This window comes from Equus przewalskii, chromosome 28 (genome assembly GCF_037783145.1).
Source record: "Equus przewalskii isolate Varuska chromosome 28, EquPr2, whole genome shotgun sequence".
In the NCBI taxonomy this organism is placed as follows: Eukaryota; Metazoa; Chordata; class Mammalia; order Perissodactyla; family Equidae; genus Equus; species Equus przewalskii.
In genome coordinates, this window is record NC_091858.1 from 14,708,493 (window position 1) to 14,731,635 (window position 23,143).

The following is a 23,143-nucleotide window of genomic DNA, read 5'->3' on the forward strand; positions in this document are numbered from 1 at the left end:
CAGATGTATGGACCTACAGACGTAGGTCCAAGTCTGGATTCCCACTGTATCCGTGGAGGCTTCGTATTTGTCTTCATTGTGCAATATGCAACATATACAATATTCAAGGGACCTTTTGGCAAGAGCGGAAAATAGCATTGAAGGCCACGTGCTGTGCCCAGGCTCAGACTGCAGGTGGCAGCAGAAACTCAGGCATGAGAAAAGAAGCCAGTCCACAAAGCCTTCTGCAGAACTGTGTCCCTGGGGGTCCTCCATGTGCTTTTGGTGACTTACGAAGAAGACCTGGAAGCTTTTGGCAGCCATAATGTTGGTGGATTCAACACACCATTTGAAGCCATCCTATCTGATCTTCAGCGTGGATGAAGATATCCGAGATCACTAGCATGGACTCCAAAGAATCATATAATTTATGTTTCTTTATGTAAAAAAGAAAAATCAGAATGTCCTTCTCAGCAATAGGGTGTTATTAGGCCAAGTTCGACGTTTAATGAGCGATGGCTTCCAATCATGGCCTGTGATAGCCATCACTCATGTTATTTATGCTGAGACAAATCCTCCCCGTTGGCTGGGTTGCTAAGGAAACAGTGCAGACCCTACTCAGGGGAGACAGAGGTAGGGAGGGATGAAAGGATTCCTCATCTTTTGTAACCTGTATGGCTCTCCTACAGCTGATGTCAAATGACTGCTTTTGAATTTCATTTTATTTGGTAATATTTATTTTTACCTATCCCTTAATTTTCAAATTTTCTTTGAAAACTTTTAAATATGTGTCTTGTAGAGAGCATACAGCTTGATCTTGTTTCTTTATTTTGCTTTTTTTTTTTTGGTTTTTGGTGAGGAAGATTGGCCCAACATCTGTTGCCAATCTCCTCTTTTTAATTTTTTCTCCCCAAAGCCCCAGTACCTAGTTGTATATCCTAGTTGTAGGTCATTCTAGTTCTTCTATGTGGGATGCTGCCACAGCATGGCTTGAGGAGCAGTGTGTGGGTCTGCACTGAGGATCCAAACCTGTGAACCTCAGGCTGCCGAAGCAGAGTGCACAAACTTAACCACTCGGCCATGGGGCCAGCTCCAAATCTTGTTTCTGAATCCAGTCTGAGAGTCCTCATCCTCTGATGCTGGAGTTCAGCCTGGGTGGAGTTCACATTTCTTCTCGTAGGTCTGCTTTCCTACTTGCCATCTCACTTTATATTTGCTGTTCATAATATGTATTGTTGTTCATACTTTTTCCCTCTCAAATTTTCCAGATCAAGATGTTAATTTTTAAAATTCTTCTCCCTGCCCTCCTGCTTCTCAAGCAATACGCATTTTTACTATACAGCTCTTATATTTTAACTCATATTTAAAGTTAAAAGTCTCTGTCAATGTCTTCAGATCACCTTGTCACTTGTTAAGATTTAACATCATCCATCCTGCTCCCCTCCCACCAAATAGAGGCATTTGGAATGCTTCTGCTTCTCACTTACAAATTCGCTCATTCCGAAACCCTCTGTTAATAAAATTAGAATTTGTGGTTATGGATTCTTTTTTAAACTTTTGTTTGAAAACTATTGTACAACTAGAAAAATAAAAATAGTATAAAGAACATCCATAATGCCCTTTACTCAGATTTACCTATTATTAACATTTTACTCCAATTCACTCTGTCATTTGCTTTCTCTCTGTGTACACACCACACACACACACACAGTCAGAGATGTAATTATTTTTTGACTATTTCAGGGTACCCTTATATATATCTTTATTCCTAAACACTTTAGTGTGTACTTCCTAAAAAGAGTGATATTCTCTTACATACCCATAATATAGTTATGAATTTCATAAATTTGTATTGACATGATTCTTTAACGTGTAGTTCATATTTATCTTCTGTCAGTTGATTAATAATGTCTTATACAGCACTCCCCACGCCTCCCCAGTCGGAGATCCAGTCTAGGGTTAAGTATGGGATTTAGTTGTATTTCATTAGCCTCCTTTAATCTGGAACTCTCCACACCTTTTCCCAGTGTTTTATGACATTAACATTTCTATTTATTTATTTATTTATTTAGAGAAAGATTAGCCCTAGCTAACGTCTGACGCCAATCCTCCTCTTTTTTTTGCCGAGGAAGACTGGCCCTGATCTAACATCTGTGTTCATCTTCCTCCATTTTATACGTGGGACACCTACCACAGCATGGCTTGCCAAGTGGTGCCATGTCTGCACCCGGGATGCAAACTGGTGAACCCAGGACTGCCGAAGCAGAACGTGTGCACTTAACCACTGTGCCATCGGGCTGGCCCGACATTAACATTTCTTTTTTTTAAAAAAGATTTTATTTTTCCCTTTTCTCCCAAAGCCCCCTGGTACATAGTTGTGTATTTTTGGTTGTGGGTCCTTCTAGTTGTGGCATGTGGGATGCTGCCTTAGCATGGCTTGATGAGTGGCGCAATGTCCGCACCCAGGATTCGAACCAGTGAAACTCTGGGCCGTCGAAGCAGAGCACACGAACTTAACCACTTGGCCACAGGGCCGGCCCCCTGACATTAACATTTCTTAAGAGTACGGGTCCACCACCCGACATTTTAAAAATAGGAAATTGTTTATTTTGTGTTTTTCTGATTATTCCCTCATGATTAGATTGAGGTTATGCATTCTCCACTCCTTCTCATCGAGCGAGGTTCTGTCTCCTCCGGATACCTCCTCTTCTCTCACACGGTGTACACCTACCCTCCGTTGCTGATGTTAATTTTAGTCGCCTACGCGGGCTGTTGTCTGATTCTCCATGCTATACTTGTGGTTTTGTTTTTCTCCCTTGCAACCAATTAGCAGTCTATAGTGATAGACCCTAACGTGACGCAACCGTCTCGCTCCTCGTCTAAATTCCCCCCTAAATTTATCATCCATTGATGATTCTTGCCTGATCCAATCATTACTTATGATGATTGCGAAATAGTGATGTTCCAGCTCTATCACTCTTTGTACACTTTCCAGTCGGCTTTTGGCATTTTCTGTAAACAAGATATCTCCCTTCTTATCTATTTCGCCATCTGCTTCTATCTATCTATCTATCCATCCATCCATCCATGTGTCTTCTATGTATGTATCTGTCTATGTACCTGTCTGTGCCTCATCCATCTATTTAATCTATTGGCATGGGCTCATTAATCCCTGTGTTTTCCATGGCTTGTAATTCAGTTCTGTACTTAATTATTTTGGTTCTCAAATTGTCCCAGATCTGGCAGTGGGAGTCATATTTGCATGTTCCTTTTTCCAAATGAGAACTTGGCTCCCAAGGATATCAACATGTGCAGTCATTTGCTCAATTCTTTAATACACTGAAAATAATTTCAGAGTTGCTTTGTCCATGCTGCTAAAAAAAGCAGCCACTAAGAAGAGTTCAAGCCTTTCTTCACCTCTTCCCCCACCTCACTGGCCCTCACCTTTCCCCAAAATTCTTAATTTTTTTTCCTGTCATTAGGTCTTGAATTTGAATTAATTTTTCCTGTTTTTGGAGCGTTGGGTGATTTCCTTGGTAACGGAACAAGGGTCATCAACTTCTAAATTCTTGAACATCTTAAAATCTTTGCCCTCACACTTGAATATTACACTGCTGCACAAGATTCCTAGATGACAGTCCTTTTCTTTCAGAAGTCTGCAAATGACAAGTTTGCTGCTAGCCTAGATTCTCTTTTCATGCGAGGACCTGTTTTCTCTGTCAGAAACGTTGTGTTTCCTCCATTTATGGGGTTCAGAAATTTCAACGATGTACAGCCAGGTATGTGTCTGTTTTTATTAATTTTGCCTGGGAACTGGTGAACACTTTCTAGAAAGCAGGCTGTCTTCAGCTCAGGGACATTTATATATATATATAAAAGCATTAATTTTTCTCTGTCCAGTGGTTTTTCTCCCTTTGAAACTCCTGTTATTCACATAATAAAACTCCAGGCTAGGTTCGTTCCCATCTCTTATTCATATTTTTTGTTTCTTTGTGTTTGGTTCAGTGTTCTCAGCCATTTCTTTCATTTCTTCTCCTCAAGCCTCAGTTCAGCTCTCAGCAGTGAGTTCTGTACTCTCTTGTCCTCTACTGAATTTCTAAATTTGTAAATCATATTTTGAATTTCTGAAAGTCTACTCTTTGCTCCAATTAAAAGGGTCAAAGAGTTAGCCATTGATGATTAAGTAGCTAGGAACTAAAGGTTTTTTTCCGTTCCGCAATTACTGATTATAGCTTTTAGCTGTTTAACCCACCCATTGTTAACTGTGCTGCTGAGGCGGATATGCTATCTGACTCCCATTAGGCTCCTATAGATAACATCTTCCTGGAGCCTTGGTTGCCACGGCAACGGGTGTGTGAGCTGTTTTTTTCAGGGATTAGAACCCCTCGTCCACTTCAGGCCAGTTGAGACCACCAACCCATCAACTGGGCCTGCAGAGATGTCCAATAGGCGCCCTTTTGATGTCAAGAGGCTAAAAACTTTCCCCTCAGATCATGCTAACATTGCCCTTTTGTGAACATGGGTCCTACGAAGAGGCATGAATTCTGACTGCACTTGTGCACATCATCATTACCTCACCTCTCCTCATCTCCAATCACCTCTCTCCACATTTCAGACCACATTGCCCCCCATCCCATAAATATCCCTGAGTCCCTATTTTCAGGAAAGCAGATTTAAGGCTCATGCTCTCGCTTCCTCACCTGGCTGCCTTGTGATTAAACCCTCTCTCTGCTGCAATCTCCTCGTCTCGGTGTTTGTCTTTCTGTGCAGCGGGCAAAAACGAACCTGCTCGGTAACAAATGGAGAGCCAGCCAGAGCTAAGTCTAGATGGACCTTTTTGCCCGAGATTCGTCAGCCCCTGGCCAGTGTGGAGGACCTGTGGATGAGCCCAGCAGCCTCCAGGAGCATTTCTCCTGGGACTGTTCCGGGATGCTCTCCTGACGTGGCGCTGTTGACTCCTTGGTGCATATTTTCACTTCGCAGTAGAGAGACGGTTTCTTGGTTTGGAAAACGTCTTTTCGGTGAGTAACTTCAGTACAAGTGACCACATTCTTATTTCTTCTTCCTTTAAGTCTGACTTCCAAAAGGAAGCCTTGGTTTGGCAGGGGACGCTCTCCGCGACTCCCGACAAAGGAAGCCTTGGTCTGGCCTTCGTTGTGAGGGTCTTGGTTTTGAGGACGCTCGATAATAAGGTAGTATTAGGGCATCCACTCACAGAAGTCCTCTTGGCTTGGTTGGGTTTGGTTTTGAGATCTGGTTCTAGCTGCAACATAAGTATACTTTGACCGGCCATGTCTAGATTCTGAAACAATGGGTAATGCTAATTTGATTCCCACCTGCAGCCCCCTAGGCTGCATTCTTCAAAATTGGGCAACTTTCGGTTATGAGTCCATGAAAAAGAAAAAGATGGTATTTTTCTGTAACATCATGCGGCCACCATCAGAGAGCTCTTGCAATGACTAATCTTAAGAACTTAATCAAATTTGGAATCTCAGCTTCCACTCCTGGCCTCACAGACACTAATGAAAGCTCCAAGCCCCACCCCACCCCCTGGAGCTCTCCTCTGCCTGGTTTGAAGAGTCCTCATTCCACCCCCGGGAACTCTTCTCTGGTTTTTGGGCACCTGGAGTGATTCCAGGGTGGTCCCTTGGTCAGTCATTTGATTGACAGCCTAGAACACTGTTTGGTCTCCTCTGAAGAGCTTTTTGAGTATTTTAGGTGCCTACTAAGTCAGCTATGGGGACAGGAGATCCGTAATTTATTCTGTAATCTGTCTTGCCCTGGAACTGTTGTTTGTGTGACCTTTATCTTGATAACCCTTGGGAAGATGCTGGGAAGGCTAGGCCTGACCACCTCTTTGCCTTCTTTGTCTGTCTCATTCTTCAACTCTTCTGTTGTCACTACTGATGAGGATCAAGGCTGCCCCAGGGAAAAAAGCCCAAGGCGTTCTGCCCTACATACTGATCTATATCATCCTCCGGTAAGCACAGGACATCCTTACCTGATCCGATCTGATTCTTATCTAAAGTTATAGGACCACCCAATAACCAGACCCTACCCACACTGATACCATTTTAACGACTTTTTTTCATAATCTTTCCTTTGTCTTATAAAGGAATAACTCACATACCTATGCCTTATAAACTTAGCCCTCCCCTCAACCCATGCTTGCAGCTCTTCACTGCCCATGGGTCCTGTCCCCATGCTTACAGATCTTCACTGCCCATGGGCTCTGTCTCCATGCTATTCTCTGAATAAAGGAGCACTACTACCAGACCTTGAGCTTCCAAGAAATCTTTCTTTCGACTCTTCGGCTCACTAAGCCTGCATCAACTAAGTCAGGGTTAAGTTCAGGCTGGACCTGAGCAGAACCTGGACCTTCTGTAAAATCCAAACTTAAAAAACTTTCTGCCAGGGACTTAACTCTCACCCCTGGCATTGGGAACCCCAGCTCCCAGCCAGCTTCAGGCCTTTGCCTCTTGCCTCCCTGGCTTGCCTTGTGCTAGTGCAGGGACTAAGTGCCTGGGCTGAATAGGACTTGACTAAATCTTCTAACTGTATTGACCCTTCTCTGACTGCTGTCAGTCAGACACCGGCTTTACCACTCTAGGGGATGCCCCAAGCATCCCTGGAGATTCACCCCTTGGGTGCATTTTAATTAATTGGAAAGGCTTTCAACTTTGGATGGGTTACACCCCAGAAACTCCATCTTGGAGAAAACTTGAGTGGTTTTTCTGTGGCTTTATGACTTAGTTCAACAGGTAGATTAACCCACAATAGCATTTGAGTTACAACCCAATTTCTGAGAAATCAAGAGCAGCTGTCCTTGGAAAGCCCTTGTAAGATAGGAAATGCAGTTTTAGAGGCAGTTCCACCCATTTCCCTTACCTTGAAGAGCTTGAAAATCCTCTGGGGACTATCTGGCCATCACTAATTCCTAAGACTGAAGAAAAAAAGGGGAGAAAGGCCAAAAAAATGGCCGGAAGAGCACCCTCACCAAAAATCTAGCATTTGAGTGTCTTCTCCACAAATACTGCTTAAAAAAGGCTTAAAACAAAAATTTGGATTCGTAACTAGGGAGCCTTGTACCTGATTCATGGCAGTAATTTTTAAAACGATAGCTGTGGAGACTCTGTGTATGTGTGTCTGTATGTATGTCAAATGTGGTGGTATGTTTACCTCCAGATGGTATGGCCAAAAATTAGAACTCTGTTTAATTGGCTTAAAGGAAGCACTTATGTAAAATTTAAACATACTAGAAACTAACCCAAATGTCTTTGAAGTTAACATGATATAAATTAATCTTTGGTAACTGAAAGTTTATTAAACTTTGTTGGTTTGCTTAAAATGGACATGTCCTCCAGAGTTAGCACCGGATATGATGCAGACATGCAGCCTTTATTCTACTTTTATTGGCCAAATAAGCTGATGTTATCTCTATTACAAAACTGGTTAGCAAAAATAATAAGTTAAAATGATGGCCAATCTTGTCTAATGTCTCATGAAGTTTTATAGGCAATCTAAATAATTATTGGGAACGAGGGAACTAAATAAATGTGAAAAAGACAAAAGTGTTGGGTGAACTTCTTAAAATAATTATGTCTTATGATATGTATATTTAAAATAACTTCCAAAATCTTTCTGGTAACTTGAAACTTTGAAGAGTTGTTAGGTAGAATTGAATGATAAAAAACTCTGAATATCTGGGTCATTTTTCAAGTAAGATAAAATACTGAAACATTATCATTAGTCACGTCTAGGTTTATCTACTTTTTGCTTCTTGTTACAAAGAAACTAAAAGGTATTTGGTTCTATTAATAAACATGTCTTATATTTTATTAAGATTATACCCTGAAGTAGCACGTTTCCAGAAATTATAAAATGTATTTATAAACTTGCCAAGCCACAGTATGCTAATGTATGAGACAGTTCATAATTGCTTAGTTTTTACTAGGGTCTGTAAGGGCTAAAAATTCTAATTAATATATGTAATTAAAGCTACTAAAATTAATAAGGCAAATATCTTTGTATCTAAAGAAAGTAAAATTATGTTTTCAGTAAAGAAGTTATAAAGAATGGAAATATTTTTGTCTGTTGGGTTAAGAAAGATAAATTTGTTGTAAAGTACTAGAAGAAAAAAAAGGAAGCATAGGACAAATACTGAATGCAAAAAGAAAGTTATAGAAGGTTTGTGAAAGAGAAACTCTGAAAGGAGTTTTGTGCCTGGTCAAGTTGGCTAAGATTAAAGTAAATCCAATTAAGTAAACGAGTTTTAATGTAAAAAAAAAATGGTTGGTGTAAATAAACCAAAATTAAAATTTGGTTTTCTCTCTCAAAAGGATAATTTTCTTGAACTTTTGGTCTGCTCTTGATACAAGAGGTTATAAAAGGTTTTTCTTTGAGTAAGTCTACCTAAAACACAGAAAATCTGTCCTGTTAAAATAGTTTCCCATGTTCAGAAAGACTGAGGTCTCTCTATTAAGATTTTTGACTGTTTTTTTTTTTTGAGGAAGATTAGCCCTGAGCTAACTACTACCAGTCCTCTTTTTTTTTTTTTGCTGAGGAAGCCTGGCCCTGAGCTAACATCTGTGCCCATCTTCCTCCACTTTGTATGTGGGACGCCTACCACAGCATGGCATGCCAAGTGATGGCATGTCCGCACCCAGGATTCAAACTGGCGAACCCAGGGCCGCCAAGAAGTGGAACATGCGCACTTAACTGCTGCGCCACCAGGCCGGCCCCTGACTATTTTTTACTGTTTGTCCTTGACTGTTTCTATTGTCGCTTTGATTGACTAGAGTGAGCATTGTTTCCTATTTGACCAAGTGTTTTAACACCTTTTGATATTTTTGACAAGCTCCCCCCAACCAAAATATTCAAATCCTGAGTAGGGGCTTTCTTTTGGCCTGGAAGAAGGAAGAGAATTTCTCTGAGGATTTTCAGAGGACCCCTGAGACTTCTCAAAGAGATTTGCCCTCTCTTCCTAAAGGAGGAAGACACTAAGCTAATTAGGCTTATTTGGTATGTTAACTTTCATGAGATTCATTGTCAAATAAGTGATAATAAACTTTCTAGGATGGTATTACGTGAGTAAATGTTATTGATATAAATGTTTTAAAATTGTATAATATTCCTAAAATTCTGATCAGTCCTGGTTGTCAGCCGTAATTCTGGTTATTATTTTAAAGTATTGTATGTCACAAAATTAACCACATTTCTTTGTCAATTGCCATTTTGGGATCTTGTTGTTTATAGACAGTTATTGTTTTACTCTGTTGCTTTTGCAAAATATGTTTTGTCTTCAGAGAAATTCATGGAAAGGACTCTGATACTCTAGAATACAGGTTTCTGATAAACTTTCAGATCATAAAACTGAAGTGGGTAAGAAATTACAGAACTTTAACAGAGAAACTAATGATCTCATAAAACTGCTAACAGAAGATTAAGATCAAGAATCGATTACACAGGACTGAATGAACTGATGAGGATGATTTTTATTTATATGACTTTTCATTTGAGATATTGCTCATTTTTTTGACGTTCTGTTTTTCCATATTTAACGACTTTTTCTCTTTTTTCTCTCATGCTAACTGTGACTTATATCAATTTGATAAATTATACCTTTGTAAGCAGATTTGAAACATTTATTTTTAGCCCTACCTGATCCCTCCAGAATTTGGAAACTCTTAGTAAGTATTGTTATTTTCATGGCAATATAGTTATTTGCGTAAGTTCAATAAGAATCTGTTCTCTTTATAACAGGACACAAGTGGAAACACTGGTTATCTTACCAAAGCTTTGACTGGAATGTCATATTTGAGAGAAACAGTCATAGATTGAGTATGACCAGACGGCTTTTGAGAAACAAGGATTGGACTTTGTGGAATAAAGCCACTTGGAAATATTGGCCTGGTACCTTGTTTCCTAGCAATCTTACAGGTAATTAAGGAAGGTCATTTGTATGGCAGATGCCTGGAACCTCGAAATATTTGGGGGGACCTCGAAAAGAGAGAAATCCAGCCAAATCTGTAGGTATTGCAGGCAAAATCTGATGACAAGTCTTTGGCTTTCCTTGCCTAGAGAGGCCTTTAAACTTCAACCTAAATTCCTCATAATAAGTTCCAGCAAAGCATATTTAAAAGAGCTTATATGATCAATGACTATTCTTGCTGTACTTATGTAAGTAATTGGGCCAAGTTTATTGAAACTAAACTTATTTTAAACCAATTAGTCTTAATTTGGCTATCTTTAGTAAAAATGAGGGTGATTTTAGAGAGAAAAATTATGTTTCAATAAACACTATAGTACACATTCATGGATCTTATGTTGTAGCTCTAATAAGTGTCTTTGAGGGTTTTACTTTATATCCATTAACTGGACTGGATCCTGAATTCTTCTAGTCTCTTGAACTAGCTGGCTGAAAATATCCAAAATAACATTTTCAATTTTTTCCCCATCATTTCCGTTTGGAATCACTGAGAACTGAACCTGCCCTTTTTCGTGAAGCCTTGCAAACTGAAGCTGGACAACTGGATATAAACTTAAGAGAGATTCATGTCTGTTGCTGTGTAAGATTCCTGAACACCTGATGACATCATCAGAGACACTTCAAACTGCGAAAGATGCTTCGACTCTGACATCTAGAAATCTTTTCAGCTGGCTGCCACCTGGGCTCAGAAAGGCTGAACTTTGGGAGCCCACCTGCATCACTGTCTTACTAAGAGACTGGTTCAATGAGATGGAACAACCTTTGCCCTTCATCAGCAGGGTAGTCTCTCAAGATTGAGGATGAACAACAAAAGGGGGGGATTGATATCAGTTGACACCAGGTTGACATAAGGGAAGCCTTATTGTAAAAAAGAAACCATGTTATAACTTTGAATGACCTCTGATTAACTAACCCAGACATGCTCTGTAGATTTTACGGCCCCTCCCAGCTGCTATAAGTTGATAACTTTGTTCTTTTGAGTTCCTTAGGAATGTGATGACCCCCAGGCAGAGTTTGTCCTGATGGCCATCATCAATGACAACTGAAAGATCAGGGTATAGGCCATTGCTCTTGTCTCTGATGCATATCTAGTAAAACAAAAGACTATCAGGAACTGAGACCAGATGTCTACCCCCCCCTGGAGATCCGATGGAGGCCCCATTGGGATTAGGTCTATTTTTCAGGGACTGTTATAATTTGGGTTGTCTACATTTCTTATCCTTATGGATAAGGATAAGAGAATATTTCCAAATGAGCGCTAAACAGTTTCATTCCTCTAACCCAGATCTACGCCCCAATTCATCAGGAAGTAGCTAGATTGATTGTCTCCCCAAAACCCTTAAGAAAGAGGAATATCAAAGAATAGGAGGGATTGAAACCAGCAAAGAGTTAGCCATTGATGATTAAATAGCTAGGAACGACAGGTTTTTCTCCTTTTTGCAATTACCGATTATAGCTTTTAGCTGTTTAACCCACCCATTGTTGACTGTGCTGCTTAGGCAATATGCTATCTGACTCCCACTAGGCTCCTATAGATAACATCTTTCTGGAGCTTGGGTCACCATGGTAATGGGTGTGTGAGCTGGTTTTCAGGAATTAGAACTCCTTGTCCACTTCAGGCCAGTGGAGACCACCAACCCATCAACTGGGCCCATGGAGATGTCTGATAGGCACCCTTTTGACTTCAAGAGGCTAAAAACTCCACCCTCAGATCATGCTAATGCTGCCATTTTGTGAACATGGGTCCTATGAAGAGGCATGAAGTGTGACTACGCTTGTGCAAATCATCAATTACCTCACCTCTCCTCACCTCCAATCACCCATCTCCACATTTCAGACCACCTTCCCCCCATCCCATAAATATCCCTGAGTTCCTGTTTTCGAGGAAGCAGATTTGAGGCTCATGTTCTTGCTTCCTCGCATGGCCGCCTTGTGATTAAACTCTGTCTCTGCTACAATCTCGTCATCTCGGTGTTTGGCTTTCTGAGCAGCGGGCAAAAACAAACCTGTTCGGTAACACAATTACATTACCTAAGAGTCCTTTATATGTTTTTATTAAAGTTCTCTCCTGTCATGTCTGCTAATTCTGCCTCAACAGAAACCACCTGTTCTTTTTCACCAGCCTGCCCACCCTTTCTTGTTCCCTGCCTGCTCAGCCCTCACAAAAGTCAGGCTGTTGAAGGACCATGATGAGTGGTGAACTGGCAGGAAATGATGATTGAGATGGCAAATTGGTTTAACAGTGGACGAGGGGTTGGCTTATTGCTTTTAGGTTGGGAAGAGATGCAAGTTGGGGTGAGGGGCTCAGGGGAGAGAGGGAAAGTCTCTTATGACTGTACAGGCTGGGAACAATTTGTTCTTCAACGTGGCTCAGCTCAGATTCTTCAGTCTCCCAAGCATCGCATACAGCAAACATGCAGAGTGCCAAAAAAATCCTTTAGAGTCTCTCAGTTGGGCTGCCTCAGGCAGCCTCAGCATCTGCGGTCCGCATCGTGTGGGCTCTCTCTGCTGGAGAGGCAAATGTACTCCCCTAGCCTGTGCTTTCTGCTTCCCACCTTGCATGTTCAACAGTGAGTCTCTGCACCTGTCGTCGTCTCTGGAGAATTCAGTCCTCAGATGCACTCAAGCATCCCTCTCGAGACCTATGCACGGACCAGCAGCATCAGCCTTACTTGGGAGTTAGAAATGTGGAATCTCATGCCTCCCTCAGATCTACTCAAAATGAATGTACATAATAACAAGATACCCTAGATATTCTGCTTGCATGTTAAAGCAAAAAAAGCATGCCCTGATCCACTGCCCCGGCCACACACGCCTGCTGGCATGTCATACTTATCTTGGTTGTTGGGTGGCCCAGCAAGGAGCTGCGAGGATGGAGGGTCCAGGAACATAGGCTTAACCTGGCATTTTCTCCGAACCCCTTCCTTACAGGTTTTCACAAGTATTTTTAGATGTTTGTAGCAATATGGTTTTAGATTTACAGAATGCTGAAGTTTAAAAAGATCTGGAAGAGTATCAATTTCCGCCATCTGATTTTATACAAGAAATCCAGAGAGGCTAAGAAGCTTAATAAATGTCGTATAGTTAATAAGCTGCAGGGCAAGGAAAAGGATTCAGGTCTTGTCATTTCTAGACCTCTGCTTTCTTCCTCCACGTCGCTGCTCGATCTCACTGGGCAGTAATTTTTGTTATTGTTCTATAAATAAATGATTAGTGATCTGCGACTAGTTCCGGGACAAACGTAAACCAGAACCAAATCAAAACAACAAAAACCACCACCACACACACACACACACAAAATACAGGAAAGGAAGAAGGAAGGAGGGGATGGAGGGAGGAAAAAGAAATCTGGTAAATGAAATATGAAGCCACACTTCCAAAGTCTAATAAAATCAGACAGCTCTATCTGTCTCTTAGTCACGATCCTGCAGTATTTGGTAAAAGAAGCAGAGAAAGGAAGTTGCTGAGTAAACCAAGATCTAGCTTTAATTGGGTGAAAGGGAGTATAAGACTAGTCGTGGCCATCTCAGAGAGCAGCCTCCTGCAGAGAAACGAAGGGCTCACAAATCCTTTGATGCTGAGCACAGACGAAGAGTGCAAACTGCTGAGGTGTGTGAAGGGACTGAGGACTGGAGGTGGGGTAGGGCCAGTGGGAATAAGGAGGAGGGGATGATGCGAGGGAAAGCAGGTAGAATAGATGGAATTATAGGACGTGGTGACCGCCTGATTGAACCAACAAGGCAATGGTTAGTACAGGACAGAGGAAATTCACCAACTGCTGTTTTCTTGTTGGAAACTTAATATGTGAACAGAACACTGTCCCTCAACATTTGGCTGTGGCTTTGAGTCTTTCTGTATCTCTACCATTTGTGGTCCCTGCTTGTGACGAATCCATGCTCACATTTGCCACTAGTCTTTTTAAGATAAAGACTAATAATGCTGTAAATGAAACACCAATAAGGTTCTTACTATTTTTTTCCTGCTCCGTAACTTCAAGATCTTTACTCTGAATCACAGGTTGAGCCCCTGGGACACTCTCTTTGCAGAAACAGCAAAAGGAGTTAGGATGACTCATTTTTACCAGTGACAGTAACATTTTAATGGCTTTTTAGAAATGGAATGTGCAACATTTTTAAATTGAAATTGCAAATGATACAGATTTGGGCAAGGAGTGAAATCAAGTGGATCCATGGAATGGAGATTCCCCAAGAAACTTGGGTAAAGTCATTAGTGAAGAAGCAAGTTGTCACCTAGGGTGGGACAAGCACAGCTGTTTTCAAAATGTCTCATGTCACACCAGATTATATTAGCAATCTGTTCATCACATGGCCCAGATGGACACCAGCAAGGGAGGCTCAGAGAGGTGATTCTCTGGTATTTACACTCAACAGATGGGCTCTTCCAAAGTGATTCAGTCTGCCACATTGCCAAATCAGCAGCTAGGAAAATGAACACAGATTGGACTTGCTACATAAATGATCCTCTGTAGCATTTTTTTTTCCTTTCAAATTGCTGCTTAAATTTCACTTCTTCCATGAGACCTTTCCAGGCTGGTATCTCTTGGCGCGTCATGATTCAACATTTATTCCCTTTAGCTGTTTGATACACACATGGACACCCACAGAGTTCTCCACCATCCATCCTGACCGAGTGTAAGGTGTTGGTGAATTAACTCACTGATGGAGGTTCCCTATGCTTAAACACACAGAAATTAGCAAATTTCACAGGGTTAGACAATAAAATACCTATGACACCAAATAAATAACTTTAGTATCCATCATTGATGTAAAGCTTTGTAGCAATTTACCCCATCATTGTATTATTAATTGCACACTTTTGAATTTCTGCCAGCACTCAGCATTCACTATGATCATGATATGTATTAGATTACTATTTAAATGTATGTACTGTGCTAACTATATACTCATGTTCTCATAAGTCAAGTTTTTTGTGTATTCCATTAACCATGCCATATTTCTTTAGCACAAATTTATGTTTATGACCAAGTGGGATGGTCCAAGGAATGCAAGGTTGGTTATAGTGTAAGCTCCTGACAATTAGGTTTTTTGATTATAATGTAAGTGCCTGACATTAAGCTTTTGATGGCCAAGGCATCCACTTCAAAGACATCCATCTTGAATAAACACATTGCCAGTGACACAACTACATAAAGGGCCAGGCCACCCCATCCATGAAGTTCCCCTTTTTAGAAAGCTCTGGGTGACCTAGACATCTGACCATTTGCGTGGACCTGCTTTTCCCTTCCTGTTCTTTAATTCCTGCTCTTATGTTTAAAATTCACCAATAAAGAGTGAACCCACAAAACTCCAGGCACTCTACCCGCCATCCCTGCAAAGGCAAAACCTCAGGCACTACTCTCTCTCTCTCTACCATGACCTCACAGTGTGGCCCCTGGTGTGCCTCCAGGACTTGTGGCTTTTCAAAGTTCCCTGCTGGTTGTTGCAGAGGAGTCTTGCAATCATAGTAAAAACCACAAGGGCCAGTCCAACCACAACTTTGGCTCCGGTCTGGGAAATGTCTGCGGGGGCTGGCCACAAGAAGTATAGTCCAAGGTGAGTGCCTCAGACATTTCTAGCTGATAGTGTCACTATTGATAGGCTAAGACTGACTCAAAAAATCAGTTCAGCGTCTGAAAATAGATCAATATAACACACCATATTAATAGAATGAAGGATAAAAACCACATGATCATCTCAATAGATGCAGCAAAAGCACTTGACAAAATCTAACTCCCTTTCATGATAAAAATAATGGACAGACTAGGAACAAAAGGAATGTCTTCAACCTGTTAAAGGTCATCTGTGAAAACTGATAGCAAACACCTTATATAACAAAGAAAGACTGAATGCCTTCCCTCAAGATCAGGAATGTTACAGGCTCAAAATTCAAAGTCCCAGAGGAGATTGATTATCCAAGCTTGGGTTATACATGCCTGCTCCGTACTGTGCTGGGGAGGACAGAGAAAGGATCTGACAATGGGCGCTGTAGGGAGACAGGGCCTGGACTCCCACCAGGATGCCCCTATAACAGAAAGGGAAGTAATTCTCCACAAGGACATTCAGGTGGTCTTAGGAAGGGGCCCAGATCCCAAATGTCCAAAAAATCAATGAAGTATTGCTTTACAACAATATTTAGGCCTTCTCACTCCAAGCAGAATGTTCTGTGCCATGTCACAACATTTTAATATGTCTGATAATTCAAAAAATTTTTTGAGATCCTAATTATGAACATAAATGTTATTAGAGACTCTATGGCCGATGGATTTTGAAATAAAGATGGCTGCCCATCCTTCCCTCCAGATCATTCCTTTCCTGGCAGATGCTATTTATGATGGCTCCCAAGACCAGTGAGAGAGAAGCTAGCAGTGTATGTCTGGTTTCTTCTCTTCAACTGCTGGACCACTTCACCATCTAGTTAGAACTCTTTGAATGACTTGCAACCCCTTCATCCCCAGCTGGATCCCCTCTTTACCTCTTGATGCTCTGTCTGGATCTACTTGGACGTGGCTTTAGAATGCCAGGTTATCACCTGGAGTTGCTCTGTCTCAGCTCAGCAGTAGCCCTCATAATTCTCTCCTCTTTTCCTACCCTGGGCTCAATTAGCTTCTCCTTTCCAATACACTATGGAGAATGATGGGCAAGGCATAGTTCTTAAACCCTTACTAATGGGAAGTCTTGAGGAGGCTGGGAAGTAGTCATTTTGGAAAGTTATGAATTCATTTTCATGACATTTTGATAACATACATTTTTGAACTCTTAAAATTGCCTGCAGGGTGGATTTATAAATCACATTAAGAAAGAAATTTTATAACTTTGTAACCATACCTTGAATATTACCGAAATTTTCTTGCAAAACTGTAAATTTGTTCGGTCCCTCCCCTGCTAAAAATTGTCCAAAAGTTCCCCAGAACTTTCCTTAGCTTATCTCATCGGGCACTTCATGCTCTGGGATCTGCCTCTCTGTCCAGCTTTGCAGCCTGCCACCACCCCCACGAGAACCCTTGCCTCCAGGGACTCTGTGCTAACAGCAAATTCTTAGAACGTGCTTCTGTGCCTTCACATTTTCTGTTCTGTCTGCCTGGAATGTTCTTCTCACGGATTATATATCTTTCAAAAATTAGCTCAACATCATGTCCCCTCTGAAGCCTGCCCTGATCGTGCCTATCGCAGTCCCATCGCTGGCTCCTCCTCTTTCCTTCCACAGCACACCCGTGCATTCATCTCTCACATTTGTCACACTGTCCTGCAATCATTGGTTTGCTGGTCTCTTCCCACTGCCATAAATTATAGGGCATGTATCTTAAATTATTCTGAATCTCCAGTGCTTGGTGCTCCATAAAATTATGTAAGTGCCTATTGCATGGGGAGTAGAGCGACACTTCTTAACATCGTTTTTGCTTAAACCAAGAGCTGAGAGTGAGTTCAGTTTTATTATTACTAATGACGTTACATGAAGATACTTTTAAAGATAAGTTTAAAATCAATTGAATTCATAAAGCATCTTTTAGTTTTCATAATGACATTTATTTTCTAGATCTGATCAGAAAGCTGAGGCATTAAATTAAAGAGTCAGAAATAAGAAAAAAAATCTTAACAGCAGAACAATCGTTAACAGCCATTCATCTTGATTCCACATTTATTCTATACGTCCTATATGCAAGCCACTGGTTACTAAGATATTGCTTCGCTTTCTCTAGACATGGAATTTCAGAAAAACAATGAAAATATAAACTTTCAGAATGAAAATGCTTTAGGTTTTTCTGCATAAACAGATCTTAACTGTAAGTGTCCAGCACTGCAAATTATATTGCATGCATCTTCTGTCTTGTTTTGTTTATATGGGTTGAAATTTGGGGGGTATAACCATAAACGCAAATCTCCTGACAGGATATGTATAAAAATAGGAGAACTACCACAAGATTTTTCTTGGCAGAGTCTTGAATATGTGGAAAGTTACCTAATAGAACTCTAGAGGCCCAGGGGCTGAAGTCTGGATTCTGGTTTTATATATAGTTCGATTTCAGGATGGCATCCATTCATTTCATGACACTGATGTATTAGTCAGAGTTCTCCAGAGGAACAGAGCCAATGGGATATATATGGATATATATGAGGAGATCTATTATGAGAATTGTTCACATGATTATGGGGCTTCAACTATACCATGATCTGCCATCTGCAACCCAGAGAACCAGGAAAACCAATGGTATAACTCAGTTTGAGTCCAAAGGCTTGAGAACAGGGTCTGCTGGTGTAAGTCCTGGAGTCCAAAGGCTAGAGAACCAGGAGTTCTGATGTCAGAGGGCAGGAGAAGATGAATGCCCTAGCTCAAGAAGAGAGAGCCAGAATTTGCCCTTCCCCTGCCGTCTTGTTCTATTGGGGCCCTCAATGGGTAGGATGGTGCCCACCCAAACTGGTGAGGGGGTGATCTTCTTTACTCAGTCTACTGATTCAAATGCTAATCTCTTCCAGAAACAGCCTCACAGACACACCCAGAAGTAATGATTTATCAGCTACCTGGGCTTCCCTTAGCCCAGTCAAGTCAACATAGAAAATCAAACATCACAGCCCATTCAAGTAGCCCCAGCAGAAGACTGCAAGGTGTGCCTTGTTGGGTCACACCGAGGGTGGGTTAAGCATTTGTACACTACCTCTGGGGCGCTTGCACTGTTACAGAGGGAAGCTGTGCTCACGAGGCGACAGAACATATGGGTCCTCCGCTTTAGAGGACATTCACTCACACAGCAATCATTGATTCTTTGCTTATCATATATCGAAAATGCGCTAGGTGCCGGAGCTCAAAAGATAATTAAGACACGGTTCTTGGCTAGAGGAGTTAAAAATGTCAAGCATGTTGGGGAACAGAGATATAAAGAGCTAATTAGAGTAAAATGCTGCGCAATAACATCAGAAGTAGTGATTAGCATGATCCCATACAGCTGACTATTTGTGTAAGAAAGTCTTCAATATTTTGAGTATATTGCTGTCCAGGTAATTTAAAAAAATGTTTATGAAATTAAGGTCTTCATATCTAGAAACATGTGTATGTTTCTATTAATATTAATAGAAATATCACTTTATTATAATACAGTTTTAAATATGATATAAACATAATGTTGAATTGTATATAATATTTGATACATTCAATATTAATAAAATCTGGTAAGATTTTATTGTTTTAACATATACCTTGTATCCCTTTTTATTCTAAATATTTTATAGATTTGTTATTTTTAATATATTTTTTTCATTTCCATTTCAATTGCTTTTTTCTTTGAGGAAGACTGGCCCTCAGCTAACATCCATGCCCATCTTCCTCTACTTTATATGTGGGACACCTGCCACAGCATGGCTTGATGAGCAGTGCATAGGTCCACACTCGGGATCCAAACTGGTGAACTCCAGGCCACCAAAGTGGAGCTTGAGAACTTAACTGCTGTGCCACTGGGCCAGCCCCTCAATTGCTTTTTTGCTAGCATAGAGAGAAGATGCTGGTATGTTTTTTTCATCCATGTTAGTAAATTCTCTTACTAATTTTAGTGTAACTTAGCGTTTATTAAGTTTTCTGGATATAGCAGCATAGGCAAATAAAATTTTTTCTTTCTTTTCTAATATATTTTATTGTACTGCTTATTTTGTTTCCTTGTCTTATTGCAGTAGCTAGGATCTTCAAGAAAATGTAGGATAATAATGGAAGTAACACTTTAGCATTTCACTGTTTATTATGTTGCTTGTTATTTTCATTTAGTTCTTATGCTATGTTTGAAGTTCTCTCTCTTTCTATTTTTCTTATACTTGTAAAAAATTAGGAATGACTGCTGAGTTTCATTGAAGGTTTTGAGTATGTATTTACAAATCATATGGATAATATAGTATCAATCCTTTAATTGTCAAAGTAATTAATTATATTAATAGACTTTTTAATGTTGAATCAACTTTGCATTACCGGAATAAGCTCAACTTGTTATTCAGTATTATGTTTTCTGTAAACCACTTGATAAAATTTATTTTGTTTAGACTTTTTGCCTCCATTTTCATATATAATATTTATCTATTATGAAGTGTTAGAATTATGCTAATTTCATAAGACAAATTGGAGTTATTTCTGTATTTTTCTCTGATCTATAATGATTTCAATAGCTTCCAAATTATTTACTCTTTAAAAATGAGCTAAAACTCAGGTGAAAAAAATCATCTGAGCCTAATACTTAAAAAAAAAAGCATCTACTGAGATACAGTTTACAATAAAATGCCCTCTCTTTTTTTTTTTAGATTGGTACCTGAGCTAACATCTGTTGCCAATCTTCTTTTTTTTTCGTCTTCTTCTTCTCCCCAAAGCCCCCCAGTACTTAGTTGTATATTCTAGTTGTAGGTCCTTCTGGCTTTGCTATGTGGGACACCAACCTAGCATGGCCGGATGAGCATGCTATGTCCACACCCAGGATTGGAACCTGCAAAATCCTGGACCACTGGGAGGAGGATCCAAGATGGCGCCATGAGTAGTCCTCTTTGTCTCTCCCTCTTCGAGTCTACAATTGTTTGGACACTCATCGCTTAACAAAGGATATCCAGACAGCATCTCGGGACGTCTGAGAGACCCACGCGACTATACATCGGAAGGCGGACGGACTTCCCTCTGGGAGGAGGTGGAGATAGGTGAAAACTCTCCGACCCCGACTGAACAGCCTAGTACCTGCAAGCGGCTTTCTTCCAACGGATGCCCCCAGAAGATCAACACACACCTAGGGCAGGAGCGAGCACACACCAGAGGAGCAACGGTGGAAACAGGTGACCAGAACCCTACCTAAACCCCTCGCAATTACTCCTAAACGCAGAGGGAAACTCTAGATTTACACACCTGAGCCCGCGGGGAGAGTTTCTCCCCGCCATTGGCGGGGAGATCCCGCCTAGTGTTCACGGCGCCCGCAGGGTCCCAGAGGGTACGGAGGCCCCCTGGCTGCCACTGCCTGCACGGTGGGGAAAGGGATTGCCGGAGATCTCAGAGAGGACTGGGGCTGGGTGAAGCTCCAGAGGCCAGCTCCGCGCCCCGGAGGGGAAGCTCCAGAGTTCCGCCCAGGCAGCAGACAAAACTCTCTGTCTGCCATTAGTGGAGGGGCCACGCCCAGCATTCACAACTCCGAGAAAGTCCCGGAGAGAACCCCAGAGGGCGAGGTGACCCCCAGCTGCTGTTGCCTGCCCCGTGGGGTAAGGGATTGCTGGAGATCTCGGAGAGGACTGGGGCTGGGGGGAGCTCCAGAGGCTGGCCCTGCGGCCCGGAGGGGAAGCTCCAGAGTTCTGCCTGGGCAGCGGACAAAACTCTCTGTTTGCTATTAGCGGAGGGGCCACGCCCAGCATCCACAACAACAACACCGGGAGGGTCCCAGAGAGGAGAATATCAGGCAGGGCAGCAGCTGACCAGATACCACTGAAATCAGGATCTCTGGCTATCCCCCAGACAGGGCAAAGGGCTCCCCGAGTTCCTGGGGAACAGGACTGGGGCTGGGTGAAGTTCCAGCGACCCAGCTCCATAGCCTAGGGGGAAACCCTACAGGCTCACAGCAGCCTCAGGGAAAGCCTCTGCACAGCACTAGTAGAGAGCACCCATCTGGCAGCCACAAGGCTGGAAGACCCCGGGACAAAAGTAGTATAGCTAGGTGAGCTAACCACAGACTGTAGAAGATGCCAATAGCTCTGCTGCGACCCATAGTGGACAAGTGAGATTTTGTGGGTGCCGACAGTGACGGAGCAGCAAATATAAGTGATCCTACCCCTGGCCGCTGGAAAAGCCCATAACACCGTTGCAGACCCCAAGGAGGGAGCACGTCTAGGTGGGCTGCAACAGTAGGCACCAGCAGCCTGAAGCCCCCCCGTGACGGCCCCCATGGCAGAAGAGGGAATCCAAAGGACCACTGTGACTACGAGGAGGGGCCCAGGCCCAGTTAGCAACTGCAGATAGGGTTCCTGGTTGGTGCAGTACAATCAGCTGCTCCCCCACCACACAAGCAGAAACAAGTGGAAGGAGCAACTAAACTCTATCTCTATGTGGAGGCACAAATCAACAACATCAAGCAATATGAAAAAATACATTAAATCTCCAGAACAGAAGGAAAATAACAAATACACAGAAAACAATCCCAAAGAAAATGAGATATATAACCTAAATGATGATGACTTCAAAACAGCCATCATTAAAATACTCAATGAGTTAAGAGAGAATTCAGATAGACAACTCAATGAGTTCAGGAGCTATGTCACAAAAGAGTTTGATATGATAAAGAAGAACCAAACAGAAATATTGGAAATGAAGAACACAATAGAGGAGATTAAGAAAAATCTAGATGCACTTAACAGTAGGGCCGATAATATGGAGGAAAGAATTAGCAATTTGGAAGATGGCAATATAGAAATGCTGCAGGCAGAGGAGGAGAGAGAAGTAAGACTAAAAAGAAATGAAGAAACTCTCCGAGAATTATCAGACACAATTAGGAGATGCAACGTAAGGATTATAGGTATACCAGAGGGAGAAGAGAAGGAGAAAGGGGCAGAAAGCCTATTCAAAGAAATAATGGTTGAGAACTTCCCAAATCTGGTGAGAGAGATGGATCTTCAGGTGACAGAAGCCAATAGATCTCCAAACTTTATCAATGCAAGAAGACCAACCCCACGGCATATAGTAGTGAAGCTAGCAAAAGTCAACAACAAGGAGAAAATACTAAGGACAGCCAGGGAAAAGAAACTAACCTACAAAGGAACCCCCATCAGGGTATCAGCAGATTTCTCAGCAGAAACTTTACAGGCTAGAAGAGAGTGGAATGATATATTCAAAAATCTGAAGGACAAAAACCTACAGCAGAGAATTCTCTACCCAGCGAAAATATCCTTCAAATACAATGGAGAAATAAAAACTTTCCCAGATAAACAAAAATTAAGGGAGTTCATTGACACAAAACCTCCTCTTCAGGAAATCCTCAGGAAAACCCTCATTCCTGAAAAATCAAAAAAAGGAAAGGGGCTACAAAACCAAGAGCAGAGGAGATAAGTAGAAGGACAACAACAGAAAGTAGCAGCTCTTCATCAGAACAGATTAAACCATGGGACGAGAAACAAAGGAAATTGAAGAAAACTGGAAAACAAGACATAAAAGGGTAGTGGTAGG